We start from the raw sequence: 7,583 nt of genomic DNA on the forward strand, positions 1-7,583 counted from the left end.
TCATTTTTAGCTAATGCAAGCTTCTTTTGCTATTAATTACTCATTGTCCACTTCTTCTTCTTGTTCCAAGTTGTGCCTGTTATGCATTTATTCATGTGCTGTTAATGTTTAGCATTAGAGGGGTTGTCATCCCACCTCTGTGTTGTTGTGTGTGGAGAATGATTGTTCAAAGGTCTTTTTTTCAGCCAGATGTATACCCCAGGAAGTTTGTACACCCCTCCACGCAGGCGGGTGCAGGGGGGTCTTGTCCCCCCTGCGAGGGTCCCGGGGGGGGGAAATCCCCCCCAACTGTGGGGTCCGAGGGCTAGCGGTCCCCCGACAGGGGTTCGGGGGCAGCGCCCCTGAAGCCAAAAATAGATGTAAAATTGCCTTGTAAAAGTATAGTAATTTCGAGTCATTCTAGGCCGTTCATTGGGCGGATGATCTGACGATAGAACTTATGTTTAGTTTAGGGTTTTTTGCCCTTGAAGGCCACCCCTCTCTTTGTATGAGGGCATTTTATTTTGAGGCTGTGATATAGATGTGTATTCTCTGAGCGAGAAACAGAGAGGTGAGACTGTGAGAGAAAACAAAGGATATTACAGTGGATTTGTTGTAGGTTGTGTCTCTTCTTTTTGCTGGATAATAGAAAGGAAGGACTGGCTGTTTGGGGTGGACGTAACCCAAATAGGGTGAACCACGTATATCTGTCTCTCTTGTTTTATGCATTTTTTGTGTTTATATTTCTACAGTATTTTATGTGTTCCATTGCTCAGTAATATTGTACCTGTGTGTGCATATCATGTGATCAATGCAAAAGAAAGTGTGCTAGAGAAATGATGTGATCCCTACCACGACTGTAAAAAAAAAAAAAAGATCCCCGTAGGAGCTAAACTATCCAATGGGATTGACTTCTGAAGACCCGCCTGTGGACAAGGCTGTTATAGCGGAGGACACGAGGAGGATCAAAGAACTGGAAGCAAGTCACACCAAGACTGGGGAAGCTTATCCCGGTGGCATCGATGATGCGATGGAGGCTGCTGTGAGGGTCAATGAATAGGGTGGCATGGGGTTTCGGGCATGACCTGCATATGAGGATCATCATGAGTCAAGGGTAGGCGAGGAGGGATGAAGCGCAAGATCAATTGCCGAAGCCCATAACATACGGAGACATATTCGACGTCAGTGGGAGTCTAGCGGCACAGGCCATCACTCCGCAGGACACTGCTCTCATGCAAAGCGCAGAGACGAGGGCACTCAGTAAAACACTGAAGATAGGCGTCGCCGCAGTCATGCAGGCAGTGAACGAGATGAACAAGAGCACCGACCTAGTGAACAGTCGGGCATAAGACAGCGTTGTGGGTGAGCAGGGTGTCATTGTCATCGAAGCCCACTTGCATGGTGTGAACGTCACCATAGAATATGTAGCCGGGTAGGCCATTCGCTACGCCATCCACCCGGCACCTGTAAATTATCCCACGGCGACTAACACGAATGTCACCATCGGAGAAGCATTGGAGGCGGCTGCCCTGAGAGCAGGTGATAAGCTTGTGGAACTAAGCGATGCAGTTGCAGTCCAAGCAGCCAAGCAGCAAGCCACCAGGACTGGTGAGATATCTAAAGGCGGCATGGCCTCGGTGAAGCAATCGACAGCAGATGTTAATGCACGATCGTTGTATTCGATGAAAACGACCTTGGGAGACGTTCTTTTCTATTTCATGGCGGAGATGTGGAGGCCGATGGGAATTTCCTATTCACGATTTCGTAGAAGGAAATGAGGTTGAACACGAACTCGAGGGATTTGAGGTAGAGGACTGTCCAACGTTTCATTGAGAATTATGAGGCAGCCGGATCTTCTAAACAGGAAGAGTTCGACAGGGCTATTAGGAATCTCTACTGCCCTTATATTGAGGTCGAATGGGGCGTCCATGTTGTTCAGGAGGTAAAGCTTCTTGCTAGTAAGGTGGATCGCCAAGCCTTAGATGGCCTAATCGACGACCTCGTCCAAGTTGGCATGCAAATGGAAATGGCGCCAGAATCAATATAAAAAGAGAGGATGTGTTGAGATAACAACAAGAGGATGTGTAAAGACATTAAAAATAAAAATAAAAAAATTAATGAAGTCAAAATTATTGCATGTAAATAGGCATATTACTGTAAGACCTGGTAAGGCATGTGTACCCCTGGGTAATCACTAGTAAAGTCTGGTTAGACCTATGTGATAGGGGGGATGTCGGGTTAACAATACCCCGAGTAAAAACTCTGAGGAGGGTAAGGGCTAGAGTGAGAAGGATTGTCTCACTTAGCAGGTTTGGCTGGAGTTAGTCAAGGAACCCCAAGTCAAGTTTAAGGGGGGAATTGTTAGGTAAACTTGACTCAGGAGAGAATCAAATTTGACCAGGTTAAACAGTGATGGTTTTGGGGCACATGGTATTGTGCACCCATAGTATTCTGCCTGTGGTATTATATGTAATGGAGCTTATAAAAGGCTGAAAGGACTTCATTCTAATGCAAGACGTGGAGGTGAGTGGTGAAGGCTCACTTGGTCGGATTGGCCAGGGTTTTGGCTAATGCTAATGAGATCTTATTAGGTTGGATTTGTCCCCGGATTTGGGGTTTTCCTGGATAAAAATTTGTGTTTATGTGTTTATGGTTGTTGCTGGTTATTTTTATATTTATTCCTCTCGGTAATTATTTATGTTATGCAGTAAATTTCTTAACATGTGTTAGGATTTAGCATGTATCATTGAATTTGTATGTAGGTTTCTATTTGTTTAATGCCAGAGAGCTATCATCCTGTCTATGTATTAGGGAACAAATTTATAGACCTTTTAACTGGTTGCAACCAGCCATCACAGGGTCCTGTGCATCTGCTAGTGTGGTCAGTCTTCTCCATCATCACACTTTATTTAAAAATGTAAGTAATTGGTGGTCTAAAGCCTTGTAATCTGGGGGTGTTCGCCCATGTCTGGGGTTAAGCATAGTAGAAGTGGTTAGTTGGCTTGAATATGCAGCATTTCTTTCATTCATCCACCATTTTTCCAACATTTTTGTTGAGTTTGTAATGTTCCCGAGCATCTCTAATATACAACCTAGGAGAGTTTCTTCGGGTGATAACAGAACCGAGTATGGCATAAGGTTTCTATAATAGGTATAGGTATCATTGTTTAACCAAAACTCTCCTTCCAGACAGATGATATCTATTATGAAACCAGCTCACAAAAAGATAGAATAGATAGATGAATGCCTTAGAAATAAGCCTCTTTGAGGGGGCAACCTCCTTTACATTACACAACTGAACAATTCTTGGATGATACAAATGACAAGACCTCCTTTCTATATATAGGAGTCTAAGAGGTCATAATATAATCAGAGCCGACATGACAATAATAATTTCAGGGCATAATAATAACAATATGGGGACTACATGGGTACAAGAATATAATAACGGGGTTGTACTAATAACAATAAGGGGTTACACTAGTAGTATAGGAGCCTAACATTCCCCTCTCCTTCAAAAAGAGTTTTCCTCAACGCTTGAGTAGTTCTTGATGCTTCTGTATAAAATTCTTGTCCTCCCATGTGGAATCTTCAGCAGGTAAGTTCTTCCATTTGATGAGATACTTTGACATTGATCGATTTCGTAGCTGTCGGGTTCTTGTTTCTGTGACTGCTCCAGGTTCCAATATAATTTTTCCTTCCTCTTCAAGTTCTGGAAATATTGTTTGAATTGGGATATTCTGCAACTTTATGATTTTTCCTTCCTCTTCAAGTTCTGGCAATATTGTTTGAATTGGGATATTTTGCAACTTTTGAATGAGTGGACACACTTCTTTTTCCTTCTTCCATTCATCCCTTGCTTTTGAATGAGTGGTCACAAAAAGATATATCAACGCCTTAGAAATAAGCCTCTTCTAGGGGGAAACCTCCTTTACATTACACAAATGAACAATTCTTGGATGATACAAATGGAAATACCTCCTTTTATATATAGGAGTCTAAGGGGTCATAATATAATCAAAGTCGACATAACAATAATAATGTAAGGGCACAATAATAACAATAGTTGGCTTCTATGGGGCACAATAATAACAATATGGGGGCTACATGGACACAATATAATAAGGGGGTTGTACTAATAATAATAAGGGGTTACACTAGTAGTATAGGGACCTAACATGCTCCTCTCCTTCAAAAAGTGTTGTCCTCAACGCTTGAGTAGTTCTTGATGCTTCTGTATAAATTCTTGTCCTCCCATGTGGAATATTTAGTGGGTAAGTTCTTCCACTTGATGAGATACTCTGAAATTGATCTATTTCGTAGCTTTTGATTTCTCGGTTCTGTGACTGCTTCAGGTTCCAATATGATTTTTCCTTCCTTGTCAAGTTCTCGCAATACTGTTTGAACTGGGATCTTCTGCAACTTTTGAATGAGTTCCCACTCCTTTGGGCATATGGATATATGTAAGGCCTGATGTTTGGAGGAACACTTCGTGGAATCAAATGAATAGCATGATCGTGATCACGAATAGGTGGGAGGCCTTTAGGAGTCTCAAATACCTTGGAATGATTGTCCAAAACGTTTTGGAGATCTGTAGAAATACATGATTTCAATGTGGGATCCTCTAGTGAACATAATTGTGCAATTACACCCCGTTTTTCTTTATTTAGAAGCTGTGTCATGCTGTTAGAGTTTATTATCTTTCCAAGTTTTCCTTTAATACCCCTCAATTCAACTTCCTTTCCTTCCCAAAAAAATTTCAAGAAAAGTTCTTGAAAATTAAAAGCTATCGTACCCAAAGATTGTAGCCATTGGACTCCTAGTAAAACTTCAACACCACCCATTGGAATGGAAAGCATTGGGCTATTCAATACATATTCTCCCATGGATAGCTTGATATTATGGCACTTTCCAGAGCAATTTATAGTTCTTCCACTTGCAACCATCACTTGACACTACGGTGTTGGATACAGGAAGCAATTCAATTCCTTGGCTATCTTACAATCAATAAAATTATGGGTACTACCCGAATCAATCAACACTCTTACCTTTTTCTTCTCCATATGTCCTTCTATTTTGATAGTTTGAGGAGTGGTAATTTCTTCCAATGCATTACAAGATATGGCTGGATTGATTTCTTGAGACTCAATGTGATCTTTCAATTCTTGAACGTTTTTCTTCTTGATATGTCCTTTTATATTGATAGTTTGAGGAGTGGTAATTTTGTCCAATGCATTACAAGATATGGTTGTTAGGACTCCAAATTGACCATTTTGACCTTGTATTTTTGCTATAATATTACCCTTTTTCAGTTCATAAGTTGAAAGCTTTTGACCTAATCACCCCAAGGTATGAACTAACTCTCCGCATGACTATGTGTTTAATTATTCATTACATATTCATGTTATCTTTATATTTATCTTTGGAAAAGCTAACTAAGTTGCTAAGTAACCGTTGAACTATCTAAAGTCTGCATAAGTTATAATTCATAGTTGCTGCAACACCAGAAACAACAACTACGCAGTTGCTGCAACAACAGAAACAACAACTACGCAGTTGCTACAACACCAGCAACAACAACTATCTAAAGCAGGGAAATGTTATTTTGCAAACAACTGGAATATCGGAAATAACAAATAGCAACTATCAGAAGATCGCCAGAATTCCATGCTGACGCAACATGATCAACAACTGTCCAAAAAGGGTAAAACACGGTTACAGTTGCTAAAAAACCAGGAACAACATGAGTTTACTAAATCAACAACAACGGGGAAGCGGCAAAGGATAGTGCGAGGTTTCCAAGAAGACGGTTGAAGTTTGGTTACCAGTTGTGTAACAGTAAAGAGACCCAAGAATGAATACGTTGTCACACTGTTGTAACAACATCCTGTAACAAGGATGGATTTCTTATTTTTGACAAAAAGGTTTAACTGAATGAATTATGACAAGTCTATTGTAATAGATGTCTCCTCTATAAAGAGGATACATCTACATTAGAAAGGGGGGGAGAAAAACAAATTGCAAGGGAGTTTTTTGAAAAACAAACAACAAGTCTAAATTTTTATTGTAACTAGACCTTTTGGCAGATGAATAGAAGATTGTTCTGAGCGCCTAATCCAGCATTTGTGTTCTGGGGAATCTTGTGAGAGGGATAGGGCCCAACTTCTTCACAAGATTCACCCATTTATTTTCTGTCAAGTGTGTAAGTGTGTTTGGTAACTTCTTTTTGCTGGTACTCTGTTTTGGATTCTGTGGCATTACCTCTGATAATTTTTTTTTCTGGTACTCTGTTTTGGATTCTGTAGCATTACCTCTGATAATTTCCTTTTTGTTGGTACTCTGTTTTGTTAATTGTTTGAAGCTGTAAAAGAATACTTCACTGGTGAATTAGAATTGCAGTGTGCATTAGAAATCTGGTTACAGGGGCAGGTGGTGAACGTCCTTACCTGGAGGATAGGGTCCTGATCCTCTGCTAACAGGGCATCCATCACTTCTCTTTTCAGATTTGTACTTTTAGTTAACTGCTTCCATTTTATCTTTGCAATATACTGTTATAACATAGAGTGAGAATCGTGTAAACTACAGCTTTTTAATGCTCTTAGAATTAAGTACATACAGTACGTGGTAGCCTTTGAAATAAAAGACTTTCCCAGGTTGACAAATTAATGTGGTACTTGACTGTTTAATCAATAAACAATTCAACTAGCCAACATTTTGGCGTCGTTGCCGGGGAAGGCTACTAGAGATTTTAAAAGCATTAATGATTTCTTTGTAAGAATAACAGGTGCATGAGAGGACGCAGGAAACCTAATTTCACAAGCGGCAAAGGCTGAGGAGGAAGAAAAACCTTTATTGACGAAATTATCTCAAAGGCCGAGACATCACAGAGGACAAGTTCCCGGAGGCCTCAGATCCAGTATTCCTCACAAACAGATCGACAGATGGAGGAAGTACTAGGACCTGAAAGGAAGCTGGAAGTACCAGAATACACTAAGGAACCGGTAGAAGAACCTGAAGAGACAGAAGATACAGAAGATAAAGCAAGTGATTCAGGAAAAAGACCTATGGAGGATAACAAAGCAGAAGGAAGGGGGGAAAACTCACTCTCTACCTTAGAGTTCCCTATTGGGGAGCTCCCGAGAGGAGTGACCCCTATGAAGAACATTCCACTTTCAGCATTACCCAACTTTCATGGGTTATCCTTTGAAGACTCGGATTAATTCCTCTTTGAATTCGATATACTATGTAGGAGTTATGATTATGTGAGCCCTAATCAGAAACTAAAACTGTTTCCAGCAACACTGAAAGGGAATGCGTTAAGGTGGTTTATGAGCTTAGGAGCTCAGGCAATCACTACCTGGGATCAGATGAAAGAAGGCTTTCTGGCCAAATATCAGGATTACTGCCGAACAAGAGAAAGGAAGGAAGAGTTGTTTAAAATGGTGCAGAAGGAGGACGAGAATCTAGAAGACTTTGTGGAAAGACTGCAGTATAATATGCAGCAGTCTGACCACCCTAACATGAGTAAAGATATTATGAAAACAATATTGCTGAAAGGGGTACGAGATGACTGCTTGGACATGTTAAATATGCTGGGAAAAGGG

The 7,583-nt window shown here is 40.7% G+C and overlaps 1 pseudogene; it reads left to right on the forward strand.

Moving 5' to 3' along the window:
- The first annotated feature begins 1,082 nt into the window (after nucleotides 1-1,082).
- Nucleotides 1,083-2,026, forward strand: LOC149148297 (late embryogenesis abundant protein D-34-like; annotated as a pseudogene).
- Nucleotides 2,027-7,583: the final 5,557 nt, after the last annotated feature.

The sequence above is a fragment of the Pinus tabuliformis genome, chromosome 9, assembly GCF_031772625.1.
Source record: "Pinus tabuliformis cultivar Carrire ecotype Pingquan chromosome 9, CPIR1, whole genome shotgun sequence".
In the NCBI taxonomy this organism is placed as follows: Eukaryota; Viridiplantae; Streptophyta; class Pinopsida; order Pinales; family Pinaceae; genus Pinus; species Pinus tabuliformis.